The sequence below is a fragment of the Ambystoma mexicanum genome, chromosome 1p, assembly GCF_040938575.1.
Source record: "Ambystoma mexicanum isolate Mex_15411 chromosome 1p, UKY_AmexF1_1, whole genome shotgun sequence".
Lineage (NCBI taxonomy): Eukaryota > Metazoa > Chordata > Amphibia > Caudata > Ambystomatidae > Ambystoma > Ambystoma mexicanum.
The window spans coordinates 1474448691-1474464891 of NC_090921.1; the positions used below are offsets into that span (position 1 = coordinate 1474448691).

Sequence of the window (16201 nt, forward strand, 5' to 3'; positions counted from 1 at the left end):
TCTTTAGGTTGTTGTAAGGATAAGGGTTTTATGTGTGAATGAGTTAGGCATTTTTTTTCCAAGGGAAAAAGACTCTCAGCTGGCCGGTTAGCTCAGTTGGTTAGAGCGTGTTGCTAATAACGCCAAGGTCACGGGTTCGATCCCCGTATTGGCCACTTTGTCATTTTGGGAAATATTTCTGCAGAAGCATGAGATTGATGCAGAATTGGCACTCACAGCTTTAGAGTTACTAACACAAGATTGCTGTTTTGTTGGTAGCAGCTGCTCGATCTCTCCTCTGCCTTTGACACTGTCAACCATGCCATCCTGCTCAACCGTCTCCGGGAAAACCTGGGTATCACTGGTCAGGCTCTGGCGTGGCTGACCTCTTTCCTTACAAATCGACCCTCCCAGGTCCAACTGGGGTCCTTCCTCTCCGACATCTTTTTCTCCACCTGTGGTGTCCCCCAGGGATCTAATCTATCTCCCTGGCTGTTCAACCAGTATCTGGCACTCCTTGCCCACCGCATCGCCGCTCTCTGCCCTAATTTCCAGTGCTATGCGGACGATACCCAGCTCATTTTCAGGCTACCCTCAGCCTCCCCCTCTCCTTCCCTCATCTCGGACTGTCTGTCTGCTATCCAAGAATGGTGTGCCGCCAATGACCTCTGCCTTAATGCCAGTAAGACTGAGATTCTACTCATCGGTACTCCCACTCCCTCCTTCCCTGCAGCTCTCTGGCCTGCCTCCCTTGGCCCCCTCCCTGCTCCTACCGGCAAGGCAAAAAACCTTGGGGTCATCTTCGACTCCACACTCTCCTTCTCTCCTCATATTTCTGACGTCGCCAAGAGGTCACACTACCAGCTGCACCTCCTCAGAGGTATTCTTCCCTTCCTCTCCTTCCCCCAGAAGCTCACTGTCTCCCGAGCCCTGGTTCTCTCGAAGCTGGACTACTGTAACAGCCTCTATCTTAACCTGCCTGCCTCCACTCTCCGCCCTCTGCAACTCATCCAGAACAGAACTGCGAGACTTGTCCTTGGCCTCAAGCCCAGGGACCGTATCTCTCCAGGACTGAAATCTCTACACTGGCTCCCAGTGGCTGCGAGGATAAAGTTCAAAACCCTCTGCATTGTCCACAAGGCCTTCTGGGGCCTGGGTCCTAAATACCTTCAACTCTCTCTTCCCAAATATCTTCCTTCCCGAGCCCTTCGCTCATCCGCCTCCAATTCCCTCAGGGTTAGCCGCTTCTCGAAGCATCGAGCTGGGGGTAGATCTCTCTCCGCGGCAGGGGCCTCCCTCTGGAACAGCCTTCCTGCCTCCCTGAACTTGAGGAGAACCATCTCTGGTTCCGGAAGCACCTCAAAACCTTCCTCTTTGCTTCTGCTTTCTCTCTCCCTCTCCCCTGCTGAACAGCTAATTAATTGTTCACTGAAACTGCACTGATCCTGCAACCGGACCACTCTAAACAGCCTCGGTCCTGGGCCCAGCCACTCTCCACTTGCACTGATGCCCTGGAACCCCTTTGCACTGCGGGACTGTCTCTGTATCCCTACAGCCCCCCCTTCCCCAGCACTTGCTCTGCACTTACCTCGCACTTGCCACCAGCTGGCCCTATTTATTTATTTATTACTTTACGCCACTTACCTTGTACTGCACTTCCCCCCTCCCCTTCCCCTTGCACTTTTCCCCCTCCCCCACCCCTGCACTTGCGCGATCTGAATGACACCTGGCCTAGTAGGATCGTTGTCTGTCTCCCCTTGTCCCTCCCCTCCCTGCCTCGTCGCGCCTTGAAACACCTGTGTATAGGCGCGTTGCAAATACCATATCATATCATATCATATCATAGCTGTGCATACATGGTCACGGGTCAGTACTGCTGCGGGACATAACCAATGTTGTTGTGAGGATAAGGGTTGTATTTGTGAATGAGTTAGGCATTTTCTTTCAAGGGAAGAAAACTCCCCCCTGCAACTGGCCTCCCTCCTATGCTCCAGTCAGAAGGCATACTTTTTCTGACTGAGCATGGTGCTAATCACGCCAAGTTAGCGAATTTGATCCCAGTATTGGCCACTTTGTCAATTTGGGAAATATTTCTGCAGAAGGATGAGATTGATGCAGAATTGGCACTCACAGCTTTAGAGTTACTAACACAAGATTGCTGTTTTGTTGGAAGCAGCTGTGCATACATAGTCACGGGTCAGTACTACTGCAGACATAACCAATGTTGTTGTGAGGATAAGGGTTGTATTTGTGAATGAGTTAGGCATTTTCTTTCAAGGGAAGAAAACTCCCCCCTGCAACTGGCCTCCCTCCTATGCTCCAGTCAGAAGGCATACTTTTTCTGACTGAGCATGGTGCTAATCACGCCAAGTTAGCGAATTTGATCCCAGTATTGGCCACTTTGTCAATTTGGGAAATATTTCTGCAGAAGCATGAGATTGATGCAGAATTCCCACCCACAGCTTTAGATTTACTATGACTAGTTTCCTGTTTTGTTGGAAGCAGCAGTCCATAAATGGTCACAGGTCAGTACTGCTGTGGGAAATGACCAATGAGATGCATTTAACCTTCTTTGTCCCAGTTCTACTTAAATGTGATGCAGGCTACAAGTCAGTTTGAAGATAATTGTCATATTCGTGAATTTCCTTCAGATCACATGTAGTTTTTCTTTAGGTTGTTGTGAGGATAAGGGTTTTATGTGTGAATGAGTTAGGCATTTTTTTTCCAAGGGAAGAAAAAATCCCCCTGCAACTGGCCTCCCTCTTATGCTCCAGTTAGAAATATGCCTCTCAGCTGGCCGGTTAGCTCAGTTGGTTAGAGCGTGGTGTTAATAATGCCAAGGTCACGAGTTCGATCCCCGTATTGGCCACTTTGTCATTTTGGGAAATATTTCTGCAGAAGGATGAGATTGATGCAGAATTGGCACTCACAGCTTTAGAGTTACTAACACAAGATTGCTGTTTTGTTGGAAGCAGCTGTGCATACATAGTCACGGGTCAGTACTGCTGCGGACATAACCAATGTTGTTGTGAGGATAAGGGTTGTATTTGTGAATGAGTTAGGCATTTTCTTTCAAGGGAAGAAAACTCCCCCCTGCAACTGGCCTCCCTCCTATGCTCCAGTCAGAAGGCTTACTTTTTCTGACTGAGCATGTTGCTAATAACGCCAAGTTAGCGAATTTGATCCCAGTATTGGCCACTTTGTCAATTTGGGAAATATTTCTGCAGAAGGATGAGATTGATGCAGAATTGGCACTCACAGCTTTAGAGTTACTAACACAAGATTGCTGTTTTGTTGGAAGCAGCTGTGCATACATAGTCACGGGTCAGTACTACTGCGGACATAACCAATGTTGTTGTGAGGATAAGGGTTGTATTTGTGAATGAGTTAGGCATTTTCTTTCAAGGGAAGAAAACTCCCCCCTGCAACTTGTCTCCCTCCTATGCTCCAGTCAGAAGGCATACTTTCTCTGACTGAGCATGGTGCTAATCACGCCAAGTTAGCGAATTTGATCCCAGTACTGGCCACTTTGTCAATTTGGGAAATATTTCTGCAGAAGCATGAGATTGATGCAGAATTCCCACCCACAGCTTTAGATTTACTATGACTAGTTTCCTGTTTTGTTGGAAGCAGCAGTCCATAAATGGTCACAGGTCAGTACTGCTGTGGGAAATGACCAATGAGATGCATTTAACCTTCTTTGTCCCAGTTCTACTTAAATGTGATGCAGGCTACAAGTCAGTTTGAAGATAATTGTCATATTCGTGAATTTCCTTCAGATCACATGTAGTTTTTCTTTAGGTTGTTGTGAGGATAAGGGTTTTATGTGTGAATGAGTTAGGCATTTTTTTTCCAAGGGAAGAAAACATCCCAGTGCAACTGGCCTCCCTCTTATGCTCCAGTCAGAAATATGCCTCTCAGCTGGCCGGTTAGCTCAGTTGGTTAGAGCGTGGTGCTAATAACGCCAAGGTCACGGGTTCGATCCCCGTATTGGCCACTTTGTCATTTTGGGAAATATTTCTGCAGAAGGATGAGATTGATGCAGAATTGGCACTCACAGCTTTAGAGTTACTAACACAAGATTGCTGTTTTGTTGGAAGCAGCTGTGCATACATAGTCACGGGTCAGTACTGCTGCGGACATAACCAATGTTGTTGTGAGGATAAGGGTTGTATTTGTGAATGAGTTAGGCATTTTCTTTCAAGGGAAGAAAACTCCCCCCTGCAACTGGCCTCCCTCCTATGCTCCAGTCAGAAGGCTTACTTTTTCTGACTGAGCATGGTGCTAATCACGCCAAGTTAGCGAATTTGATCCCAGTATTGGCCACTTTGTCAATTTGGGAAATATTTCTGCAGAAGGATGAGATTGATGCAGAATTGGCACTCACAGCTTTAGAGTTACTAACACAAGATTGCTGTTTTGTTGGAAGCAGCTGTGCATACATAGTCACGGGTCAGTACTACTGCGGACATAACCAATGTTGTTGTGAGGATAAGGGTTGTATTTGTGAATGAGTTAGGCATTTTCTTTCAAGGGAAGAAAACTCCCCCCTGCAACTGGCCTCCCTCCTATGCTCCAGTCAGAAGGCATACTTTTTCTGACTGAGCATGGTGCTAATCACGCCAAGTTAGCGAATTTGATCCCAGTATTGGCCACTTTGTCAATTTGGGAAATATTTCTGCAGAAGCATGAGATTGATGCAGAATTCCCACCCACAGCTTTAGATTTACTATGACTAGTTTGCTGTTTTGTTGGAAGCAGCAGTCCATAAATGGTCACAGGTCAGTACTGCTGTGGGAAATGACCAATGAGATGCATTTAACCTTCTTTGTCCCAGTTCTACTTAAATGTGATGCAGGCTACAAGTCAGTTTGAAGATAATTGTCATATTCATGAATTTCCTTCAGATCACATGTAGTTTTTCTTTAGGTTGTTGTGAGGATAAGGGTTTTATGTGTGAATGAGTTAGGCATTTTTTTTCCAAGGGAAGAAAAAATCCCCCTGCAACTGGCCTCCCTCCTATGCTCCAGTCAGAAGGCTTACTTTTTCTGACTGAGCATGGTGCTAATCACGCCAAGTTAGCGAATTTGATCCCAGTATTGGCCACTTTGTCACTTTGGGAAATATTTCTGCAGAAGGATGAGATTGATGCAGAATTGGCACTCACAGCTTTAGAGTTACTAACACAAGATTGCTGTTTTGTTGGAAGCAGCTGTGCATACATAGTCACGGGTCAGTACTACTGCGGACATAACCAATGTTGTTGTGAGGATAAGGGTTGTATTTGTGAATGAGTTAGGCATTTTCTTTCAAGGGAAGAAAACTCCCCCCTGCAACTGGCCTCCCTCCTATGCTCCAGTCAGAAGGCATACTTTTTCTGACTGAGCATGGTGCTAATCACGCCAAGTTAGCGAATTTGATCCCAGTATTGGCCACTTTGTCAATTTGGGAAATATTTCTGCAGAAGCATGAGATTGATGCAGAATTCCCACGCACAGCTTTAGATTTACTATGACAAGTTTGCTGTTTTGTTGGAAGCAGCAGTCCATAAATGGTCACAGGTCAGTACTGCTGTGGGAAATGACCAATTAGATGCATTTAACCTTCTTTGTCCCAGTTCTACTTAAATGTGATGCAGGCTACAAGTCAGTTTGAAGATAATTGTCATATTCATGAATTTCCTTCAGATCACATGTAGTTTTTCTTTAGGTTGTTGTGAGGATAAGGGTTTTATGTGTGAATGAGTTAGGCATTTTTTTTCCAAGGGAAGAAAAAACCCCCCTGCAACTGGCCTCCCTCTTATGGTCCAGTCATTAATATGCTTCTCAGCTGGCCGGTTAGCTCAGTTGGTTAGAGTGTGGTGCTAATAACGCCAAGGTCACGGGTTCGATCCCCGTATTGGCCACTTTGTCATTTTGGGAAATATTTCTGCAGAAGGATGAGATTGATGCAGAATTGGCACTCACAGCTTTAGAGTTACTAACACAAGATTGCTGTTTTGTTGGAAGCAGCTGTGCATACATAGTCACGGGTCAGTACTGCTGCGGACATAACCAATGTTGTGGTGAGGATAAGGGTTGTATTTGTGAATGAGTTAGGCATTTTCTTTCAAGGAAAGAAAACTCCCCCCTGCAACTGGCCTCCCTCCTATGCTCCAGTCAGAAGCATACTTTTTGTGACTGAGCATGGTGCTAATCACGCCAAGTTAGTGAATTTGATCCCAGTATTGGCCACTTTGTCAATTTGGGAAAAATGTCTTCAGAAGCATTAGATTGATGCAGAATTCCCACCCACAGCTTTAGATTTACTATGACAAGTTTGCTGTTTTGTTGGAAGCAGCAGTCCATAAATGGTCACAGGTCAGTACTGCTGTGGGAAATGACCAATGAGATGCATTTAACCTTCTTTGTCGCAGTACTACCTAAATGTGATGCAGGCCACAAGTCAGTTTGAAGATAATTGTAATATTCATGAATTTCCTTCAGATCACATGGAGTTTTTCTTTAGGTTGTTGGGAGGATAAGGGTTGTCTGTGTGAATGAGTTAGGCATTTTTTTTCCAAGGGAAGAAAACATCCCCCTACAACTGGCCTCCTGCTTATGCTTGAGTCAGAAACAAAACTCTCAGCTGGCTGTTTAGCTCATTTGGTTAGAGCGTGGTGCTAATAATGGCAAGGTCACGGGTCCCCGTATTGGCCTCCTTGTCATTTTGGGAAATATTTCTGCAGAAGCATGAGATTGATGCAGAATTGGCACTCACAGCTTTAGAGTTACTAACACAAGATTGCTGTTTTGTTGGAAGCAGCTGTGCATACATGGTCACGGGTCAGTACTGCTGCGGGACATAACCAATGTTGTTGTGAGGATAAGGGTTGTATTTGTGAATGAGTTAGGCATTTTCTTTCAAGGGAAGAAAACTCCCCCCTGCAACTGGCCTCCCTCCTATGCTCCAGTCAGAAGGCATACTTTTTCTGACTGAGCATGGTGCTAATCACGCCAAGTTAGCGGATTTGATCCCAGTATTGGCCACTTTGTCAATTTGGAAAATATTTCTGCAGAAGCATGAGATTGATGCAGAATTCCCACCCACAGCTTTAGATTTACTATGACTAGTTTGCTGTTTTGTTGGAAGCAGCAGTCCATAAATGGTCACAGGTCAGTACTGCTGTGGGAAATGACCAATGAGATGCATTTAACCTTCTTTGTCCCAGTTCTACTTAAATGTGATGCAGGCTACAAGTCAGTTTGAAGATAATTGTCATATTCATGAATTTCCTTCAGATCACATGTAGTTTTTCTTTAGGTTGTTGTGAGGATAAGGGTTTTATGTGTGAATGACTTAGGCATTTTTTTTCCAAGGGAAGAAAAAATCGCCCTGCAACTGGCCTCCCTCTTATGCTCCAGTCAAAAACAGGACTCTCAGCTGGACGGTTAGCTCAGTTGGTTAGAGCGTAGTACTTATAACGCCAAGTTCAGGGGTTCGATGCCCGTATTGGCCACTTTGTCATTTTGGGAAATATTTCTGCAGAAGCATGAGATTGATGCAGAATTGGCACTCACAGCTTTAGAGTTACTAACACAAGATTGCTGTTTTGTTGGAAGCAGCTGTGCATACATGATCACGGGTCAGTACTGCTGCGGGACATAACCAATGTTGTTGTGAGGATAAGGGTTGTATTTGTGAATGAGTTAGGCATTTTCTTTCAAGGGAAGAAAACTCCCCCCTGCAACTGGCCTCCCTCCTATGCTCCAGTCAGAAGGCATACTTTTTCTGACTGAGCATGGTGCTAATCACGCCAAGTTAGCGAATTTGATCCCAGTATTGGCCACTTTGTCAATTTGGGAAATATTTCTGCAGAAGCATGAGATTGATGCAGAATTCCCACCCACAGCTTTAGATTTGCTATGACTAGTTTGCTGTTTTGTTGGAAGCAGCAGTCCATAAATGGTCACAGGTCAGTACTGCTGTGGGAAATGACCAATGAGATGCATTTAACCTTCTTTGTCCCAGTTCTACTTAAATGTGATGCAGGCTACAAGTCAGTTTGAAGATAATTGTCATATTCATGAATTTCCTTCAGATCACATGTAGTTTTTCTTTAGGTTGTTGTGAGGATAAGGGTTTTATGTGTGAATGAGTTAGGCATTTTTTTTCCAAGGGAAGAAAAAATCCCCCTGCAACTGGCCTCCCTCCTATGCTCCAGTCAGAAGGCTTACTTTTTCTGACTGAGCATGGTGCTAATCACGCCAAGTTAGCGAATTTGATCCCAGTATTGGCCACTTTGTCAATTTGGGAAATATTTCTGCAGAAGGATGAGATTGATGCAGAATTGGCACTCACAGCTTTAGAGTTACTAACACAAGATTGCTGTTTTGTTGGAAGCAGCTGTGCATACATAGTCACGGGTCAGTACTACTGCGGACATAACCAATGTTGTTGTGAGGATAAGGGTTGTATTTGTGAATGAGTTAGGCATTTTCTTTCAAGGGAAGAAAACTCCCCCCTGCAACTGGCCTCCCTCCTATGCTCCAGTCAGAAGGCATACTTTTTCTGACTGAGCATGGTGCTAATCACGCCAAGTTAGCGAATTTGATCCCAGTATTGGCCACTTTGTCAATTTGGGAAATATTTCTGCAGAAGCATGAGATTGATGCAGAATTCCCACGCACAGCTTTAGATTTACTATGACAAGTTTGCTGTTTTGTTGGAAGCAGCAGTCCATAAATGGTCACAGGTCAGTACTGCTGTGGGAAATGACCAATGAGATGCATTTAACCTTCTTTGTCCCAGTTCTACTTAAATGTGATGCAGGCTACAAGTCAGTTTGAAGATAATTGTCATATTCATGAATTTCCTTCAGATCACATGTAGTTTTTCTTTAGGTTGTTGTGAGGATAAGGGTTTTATGTGTGAATGAGTTAGGCATTTTTTTTCCAAGGGAAGAAAAAACCCCCCTGCAACTGGCCTCCCTCTTATGGTCCAGTCATTAATATGCCTCTCAGCTGGCCGGTTAGCTCAGTTGGTTAGAGTGTGGTGCTAATAACGCCAAGGTCACGGGTTCGATTCCCGTATTGGCCACTTTGTCATTTTGGGAAACATTTCTGCAGAAGGATGAGATTGATGCAGAATTGGCACTCACAGCTTTAGAGTTACTAACACAAGATTGCTGTTTTGTTGGAAGCAGCTGTGCATACATAGTCACGGGTCAGTACTGCTGCGGACATAACCAATGTTGTGGTGAGGATAAGGGTTGTATTTGTGAATGAGTTGGGCATTTTCTTTCAAGGAAAGAAAACTCCCCCCTGCAACTGGCCTCCCTCCTATGCTCCAGTCAGAAGCATACTTTTTCTGACTGAGCATGGTGCTAATCACGCCAAGTTAGTGAATTTGATCCCAGTATTGGCCACTTTGTCAATTTGGGAAAAATGTCTGCAGAAGCATTAGATTGATGCAGAATTCCCACCCACAGCTTTAGATTTACTATGACAAGTTTGCTGTTTTGTTGGAAGCAGCAGTCCATAAATGGTCACAGGTCAGTACTGCTGTGGGAAATGACCAATGAGATGCATTTAACCTTCTTTGTCGCAGTACTACCTAAATGTGATGCAGGCCACAAGTCAGTTTGAAGATAATTGTAATATTCATGAATTTCCTTCAGATCACATGGAGTTTTTCTTTAGGTTGTTGTGAGGATAAGGGTTGTCTGTGTGAATGAGTTAGGCATTTTTTTTCCAAGGGAAGAAAACATCCCCCTACAACTGGCCTCCTGCTTATGCTTGAGTCAGAAACAAAACTCTCAGCTGGTCGGTTAGCTCAGTTGGTTAGAGCGTGGTGCTAATAATGGCAAGGTCACGGGTCCCCGTATTGGCCTCCTTCTCATTTTGGGAAATATTTCTGCAGAAGCATGAGATTGATGCAGAATTGGCACTCACAGCTTTAGAGTTACTAACACAAGATTGCTGTTTTGTTGGAAGCAGCTGTGCATACATGATCACGGGTCAGTACTGCTGCGGGACATAACCAATGTTGTTGTGAGGATAAGGGTTGTATTTGTGAATGAGTTAGGCATTTTCTTTCAAGGGAAGAAAGCTCCCCCCTGCAACTGTCCTCCCTCCTATGCTCCAGTCAGAAGGCATACTTTTTCTGACTGAGCATGGTGCTAATCACGCCAAGTTAGCGAATGTGATCCCAGTATTGGCCACTTTGTCAATTTGGGAAATATTTCTGCAGAAGCATGAGATTGATGCAGAATTCCCACCCACAGCTTTAGATTTACTATGACTAGTTTCCTGTTTTGTTGGAAGCAGCAGTCCATAAATGGTCACAGGTCAGTACTGCTGTGGGAAATGACCAATGAGATGCATTTAACCTTCTTTGTCCCAGTTCTACTTAAATGTGATGCAGGCTACAAGTCAGTTTGAAGATAATTGTCATATTCGTGAATTTCCTTCAGATCACATGTAGTTTTTCTTTAGGTTGTTGTGAGGATAAGGGTTTTATGTGTGAATGAGTTAGGCATTTTTTTTCCAAGGGAAGAAAAAATCCCCCTGCAACTGGCCTCCCTCTTATGCTCCAGTTAGAAATAGCCTCTCAGCTGGACGGTTAGCTCAGTTGGTTAGAGTGTGGTGCTAATAACGCCAAGGTCACGGGTTCGATCCCCGTATTGGCCACTTTGTCTTTTTGGGAAATATTTCTGCAGAAGGATGAGATTGATGCAGAATTGGCACTCACAGCTTTAGAGTTACTAACACAAGATTGCTGTTTTGTTGGAAGCAGCTGTGCATACATAGTCACGGGTCAGTACTGCTGCGGACATAACCAATGTTGTTGTGAGGATAAGGGTTGTATTTGTGAATGAGTTAGGCATTTTCTTTCAAGGGAAGAAAACTCCCCCCTGCAACTGGCCTCCCTCCTATGCTCCAGTCAGAAGGCATACTTTTTCTGACTGAGCATGGTGCTAATCACGCCAAGTTAGCGTATTTGATCCCAGTATTGGCCACTTTGTCAATTTGGGAAATATTTCTGCAGAAGCATGAGATTGATGCAGAATTCCCACCCACAGCTTTAGATTTACTATGACTAGTTTGCTGTTTTGTTGGAAGCAGCAGTCCATAAATGGTCACAGGTCAGTACTGCTGTGGGAAATGACCAATGAGATGCATTTAACCTTCTTTGTCCCAGTTCTACTTAAATGTGATGCAGGCTACAAGTCAGTTTGAAGATAATTGTCATATTCATGAATTTCCTTCAGATCACATGTAGTTTTTCTTTAGGTTGTTGTGAGGATAAGGGTTTTATGTGTGAATGAGTTAGGCATTTTTTTTCCAAGGGAAAAAGACTTTCAGCTGGCCGGTTAGCTCAGTTGGTTAGAGCGTGGTGCTAATAACGCCATGGTCACGGGTTGGATCCCCGTATTGGGCACTTTGTCATTTTGGGAAATATTTCTGCAGAAGCATGAGATTGATGCAGAATTGGCACTCACAGCTTTAGAGTTACTAACACAAGATTGCTGTTTTGTTGGTAGCAGCTGTGCATACATGGTCACGGGTCAGTACTGCTGCGGGACATAACCAATGTTGTTGTGAGGATAAGGGTTGTATTTGTGAATGAGTTAGGCATTTTCTTTCAAGGGAAGAAAACTACCCCCAGCAACTGGCCTCCCTCCTATGCTCCAGTCAGAAGGCATACTTTTTCTGACTGAGCATGGTGCTAATCACGCCAAGTCAGCGAATTTGATCCCAGTATTGGCCACTTTGTCAATTTGGGAAATATTTCTGCAGAAGCATGAGATTGATGCAGAATTCCCACCCACAGCTTTAGATTTACTATGACTAGTTTGCTGTTTTGTTGGAAGCAGCAGTCCATAAATGGTCACAGGTCAGTACTGCTGTGGGAAATGACCAATGAGATGCATTTAACCTTCTTTGTCCCAGTTCTACTTAAATGTGATACAGGCTACAAGTCAGTTTGAAGATAATTGTCATATTCGTGAATTTCCTTCAGATCACATGTAGTTTTTCTTTAGGTTGTTGTGAGGATAAAGGTTTTATGTGTGAATGAGTTAGGCATTTTTTTCCAAGGGAAGAAAAAATCCCCATGCAACTGGCCTCCCTCTTATGCTCCAGTCAGAAATATGCCTCTCAGCTGGCCGGTTAGCGCAGTTGGTTAGAGCGTGGTGCTAATAACGCCAAGGTCACAGGTTTGATCCCCGTATTGGCCACTTTGTCATTTTGGGAAATATTTCTGCAGAAGGATGAGATTGATGCAGAATTGGCACTCACAGCTTTAGAGTTACTAACACAAGATTGCTGTTTTGTTGGAAGCAGCTGTGCATACATAGTCACGGGTCAGTACTGCTGCGGACATAACCAATGTTGTGGTGAGGATAAGGGTTGTATTTGTGAATGAGTTAGGCATTTTCTTTCAAGGAAAGAAAACTCCCCCCTGCAACTGGCCTCCCTCCTATGCTCCAGTCAGAAGCATACTTTTTGTGACTGAGCATGGTGCTAATCACGCCAAGTTAGTGAATTTGATCCCAGTATTGGCCACTTTGTCAATTTGGGAAAAATGTCTTCAGAAGCATTAGATTGATGCAGAATTCCCACCCACAGCTTTAGATTTACTATGACAAGTTTGCTGTTTTGTTGGAAGCAGCAGTCCATAAATGGTCACAGGTCAGTACTGCTGTGGGAAATGACCAATGAGATGCATTTAACCTTCTTTGTCGCAGTACTACCTAAATGTGATGCAGGCCACAAGTCAGTTTGAAGATAATTGTAATATTCATGAATTTCCTTCAGATCACATGGAGTTTTTCTTTAGGTTGTTGTGAGGATAAGGGTTGTCTGTGTGAATGAGTTAGGCATTTTTTTTCCAAGGGAAGAAAACATCCCCCTACAACTGGCCTCCTGCTTATGCTTGAGTCAGAAACAAAAGTCTCAGCTGGCTGTTTAGCTCATTTGGTTAGAGCGTGGTGCTAATAATGGCAAGGTCACGGGTCCCCGTATTGGCCTCCTTGTCATTTTGGGAAATATTTCTGCAGAAGCATGAGATTGATGCAGAATTGGCACTCACAGCTTTAGAGTTACTAACACAAGATTGCTGTTTTGTTGGAAGCAGCTGTGCATACATAGTCACGGGTCAGTACTGCTGCGGACATAACCAATGTTGTTGTGAGGATAAGGGTTGTATTTGTGAATGAGTTAGGCATTTTCTTTCAAGGGAAGAAAACTCCCCCCTGCAACTGGCCTCCCTCCTATGCTCCAGTCAGAAGGCATACTTTTTCTGACTGAGCATGGTGCTAATCACGCCAAGTTAGCGAATTTGATCCCAGTATTGGCCACTTTGTCAATTTGGGAAATATTTCTGCAGAAGCATGAGATTGATGCAGAATTCCCACCCACAGCTTTAGATTTACTATGACTAGTTTGCTGTTTTGTTGGAAGCAGCAGTCCATAAATGGTCACAGGTCAGTACTGCTGTGGGAAATGACCAATGAGATGCATTTAACCTTCTTTGTCCCAGTTCTACTTAAATGTGATGCAGGCTACAAGTCAGTTTGAAGATAATTGTCATATTCGTGAATTTCCTTCAGATCACATGTAGTTTTTCTTTAGGTTGTTGTGAGGATAAGGGTTTTATGTGTGAATGAGTTAGGCATTTTTTTTCCAAGGGAAGAAAAAATCCCCCTGCAACTGGCCTCCCTCTTATGCTCCAGTTAGAAATATGCCTCTCAGCTGGCCGGTTAGCTCAGTTGGTTAGAGCGTGGTGTTAATAATGCCAAGGTCACGAGTTCGATCCCCGTATTGGCCACTTTGTCATTTTGGGAAATATTTCTGCAGAAGGATGAGATTGATGCAGAATTGGCACTCACAGCTTTAGAGTTACTAACACAAGATTGCTGTTTTGTTGGAAGCAGCTGTGCATACATAGTCACGGGTCAGTACTGCTGCGGACATAACCAATGTTGTGGTGAGGATAAGGGTTGTATTTGTGAATGAGTTAGGCATTTTCTTTCAAGGAAAGAAAACTCCCCCCTGCAACTGGCCTCCCTCCTATGCTCCAGTCAGAAGCATACTTTTTGTGACTGAGCATGGTGCTAATCACGCCAAGTTAGTGAATTTGATCCCAGTATTGGCCACTTTGTCAATTTGGGAAAAATGTCTTCAGAAGCATTAGATTGATGCAGAATTCCCACCCACAGCTTTAGATTTACTATGACAAGTTTGCTGTTTTGTTGGAAGCAGCAGTCCATAAATGGTCACAGGTCAGTACTGCTGTGGGAAATGACCAATGAGATGCATTTAACCTTCTTTGTCGCAGTACTACCTAAATGTGATGCAGGCCACAAGTCAGTTTGAAGATAATTGTAATATTCATGAATTTCCTTCAGATCACATGGAGTTTTTCTTTAGGTTGTTGTGAGGATAAGGGTTGTCTGTGTGAATGAGTTAGGCATTTTTTTTCCAAGGGAAGAAAACATCCCCCTACAACTGGCCTCCTGCTTATGCTTGAGTCAGAAACAAAAGTCTCAGCTGGCTGTTTAGCTCATTTGGTTAGAGCGTGGTGCTAATAATGGCAAGGTCACGGGTCCCCGTATTGGCCTCCTTGTCATTTTGGGAAATATTTCTGCAGAAGCATGAGATTGATGCAGAATTGGCACTCACAGCTTTAGAGTTACTAACACAAGATTGCTGTTTTGTTGGAAGCAGCTGTGCATACATGGTCACGGGTCAGTACTGCTGCGGGACATAACCAATGTTGTTGTGAGGATAAGGGTTGTATTTGTGAATGAGTTAGGCATTTTCTTTCAAGGGAAGAAAACTCCCCCCTGCAACTGGCCTCCCTCCTATGCTCCAGTCAGAAGGCATACTTTTTCTGACTGAGCATGGTGCTAATCACGCCAAGTTAGCGGATTTGATCCCAGTATTGGCCACTTTGTCAATTTGGAAAATATTTCTGCAGAAGCATGAGATTGATGCAGAATTCCCACCCACAGCTTTAGATTTACTATGACTAGTTTGCTGTTTTGTTGGAAGCAGCAGTCCATAAATGGTCACAGGTCAGTACTGCTGTGGGAAATGACCAATGAGATGCATTTAACCTTCTTTGTCCCAGTTCTACTTAAATGTGATGCAGGCTACAAGTCAGTTTGAAGATAATTGTCATATTCATGAATTTCCTTCAGATCACATGTAGTTTTTCTTTAGGTTGTTGTGAGGATAAGGGTTTTATGTGTGAATGACTTAGGCATTTTTTTTCCAAGGGAAGAAAAAATCGCCCTGCAACTGGCCTCCCTCTTATGCTCCAGTCAAAAACAGGACTCTCAGCTGGACGGTTAGCTCAGTTGGTTAGAGCGTCGTACTTATAACGCCAAGTTCAGGGGTTCGATGCCCGTATTGGCCACTTTGTCATTTTGGGAAATATTTCTGCAGAAGCATGAGATTGATGCAGAATTGGCACTCACAGCTTTAGAGTTACTAACACAAGATTGCTGTTTTGTTGGAAGCAGCTGTGCATACATGATCACGGGTCAGTACTGCTGCGGGACATAACCAATGTTGTTGTGAGGATAAGGGTTGTATTTGTGAATGAGTTAGGCATTTTCTTTCAAGGGAAGAAAACTCCCCCCTGCAACTGGCCTCCCTCCTATGCTCCAGTCAGAAGGCATACTTTTTCTGACTGAGCATGGTGCTAATCACGCCAAGTTAGCGAATTTGATCCCAGTATTGGCCACTTTGTCAATTTGGGAAATATTTCTGCAGAAGCATGAGATTGATGCAGAATTCCCACCCACAGCTTTAGATTTGCTATGACTAGTTTGCTGTTTTGTTGGAAGCAGCAGTCCATAAATGGTCACAGGTCAGTACTGCTGTGGGAAATGACCAATGAGATGCATTTAACCTTCTTTGTCCCAGTTCTACTTAAATGTGATGCAGGCTACAAGTCAGTTTGAAGATAATTGTCATATTCATGAATTTCCTTCAGATCACATGTAGTTTTTCTTTAGGTTGTTGTGAGGATAAGGGTTTTATGTGTGAATGAGTTAGGCATTTTTTTTCCAAGGGAAGAAAAAATCCCCCTGCAACTGGCCTCCCTCCTATGCTCCAGTCAGAAGGCTTACTTTTTCTGACTGAGCATGGTGCTAATCACGCCAAGTTAGCGAATTTGATCCCAGTATTGGCCACTTTGTCAATTTGGGAAATATTTCTGCAGAAGGATG

The 16201-nt window shown here is 44.0% G+C and overlaps 5 non-coding genes across 5 annotated transcripts; all 5 read left to right on the forward strand.

Moving 5' to 3' along the window:
- Positions 1–81: 81 nt before the first annotated feature.
- TRNAI-AAU (transfer RNA isoleucine (anticodon AAU)) lies at positions 82–155 on the forward strand. The gene has a single exon. It is a non-coding gene; the product is annotated as a tRNA-Ile (tRNA).
- Positions 156–3902: 3747 nt separating this feature from the next.
- Positions 3903–3976, forward strand: TRNAI-AAU (transfer RNA isoleucine (anticodon AAU)). The gene has a single exon. It is a non-coding gene; the product is annotated as a tRNA-Ile (tRNA).
- Positions 3977–5810: 1834 nt separating this feature from the next.
- TRNAI-AAU (transfer RNA isoleucine (anticodon AAU)) lies at positions 5811–5884 on the forward strand. The gene has a single exon. It is a non-coding gene; the product is annotated as a tRNA-Ile (tRNA).
- Positions 5885–8983: 3099 nt separating this feature from the next.
- Positions 8984–9057, forward strand: TRNAI-AAU (transfer RNA isoleucine (anticodon AAU)). Its single transcript has one exon. It is a non-coding gene; the product is annotated as a tRNA-Ile (tRNA).
- A 1518-nt stretch (positions 9058–10575) lies between these two features.
- Positions 10576–10649, forward strand: TRNAI-AAU (transfer RNA isoleucine (anticodon AAU)). Its single transcript has one exon. It is a non-coding gene; the product is annotated as a tRNA-Ile (tRNA).
- The last annotated feature ends 5552 nt before the right edge of the window (positions 10650–16201 follow it).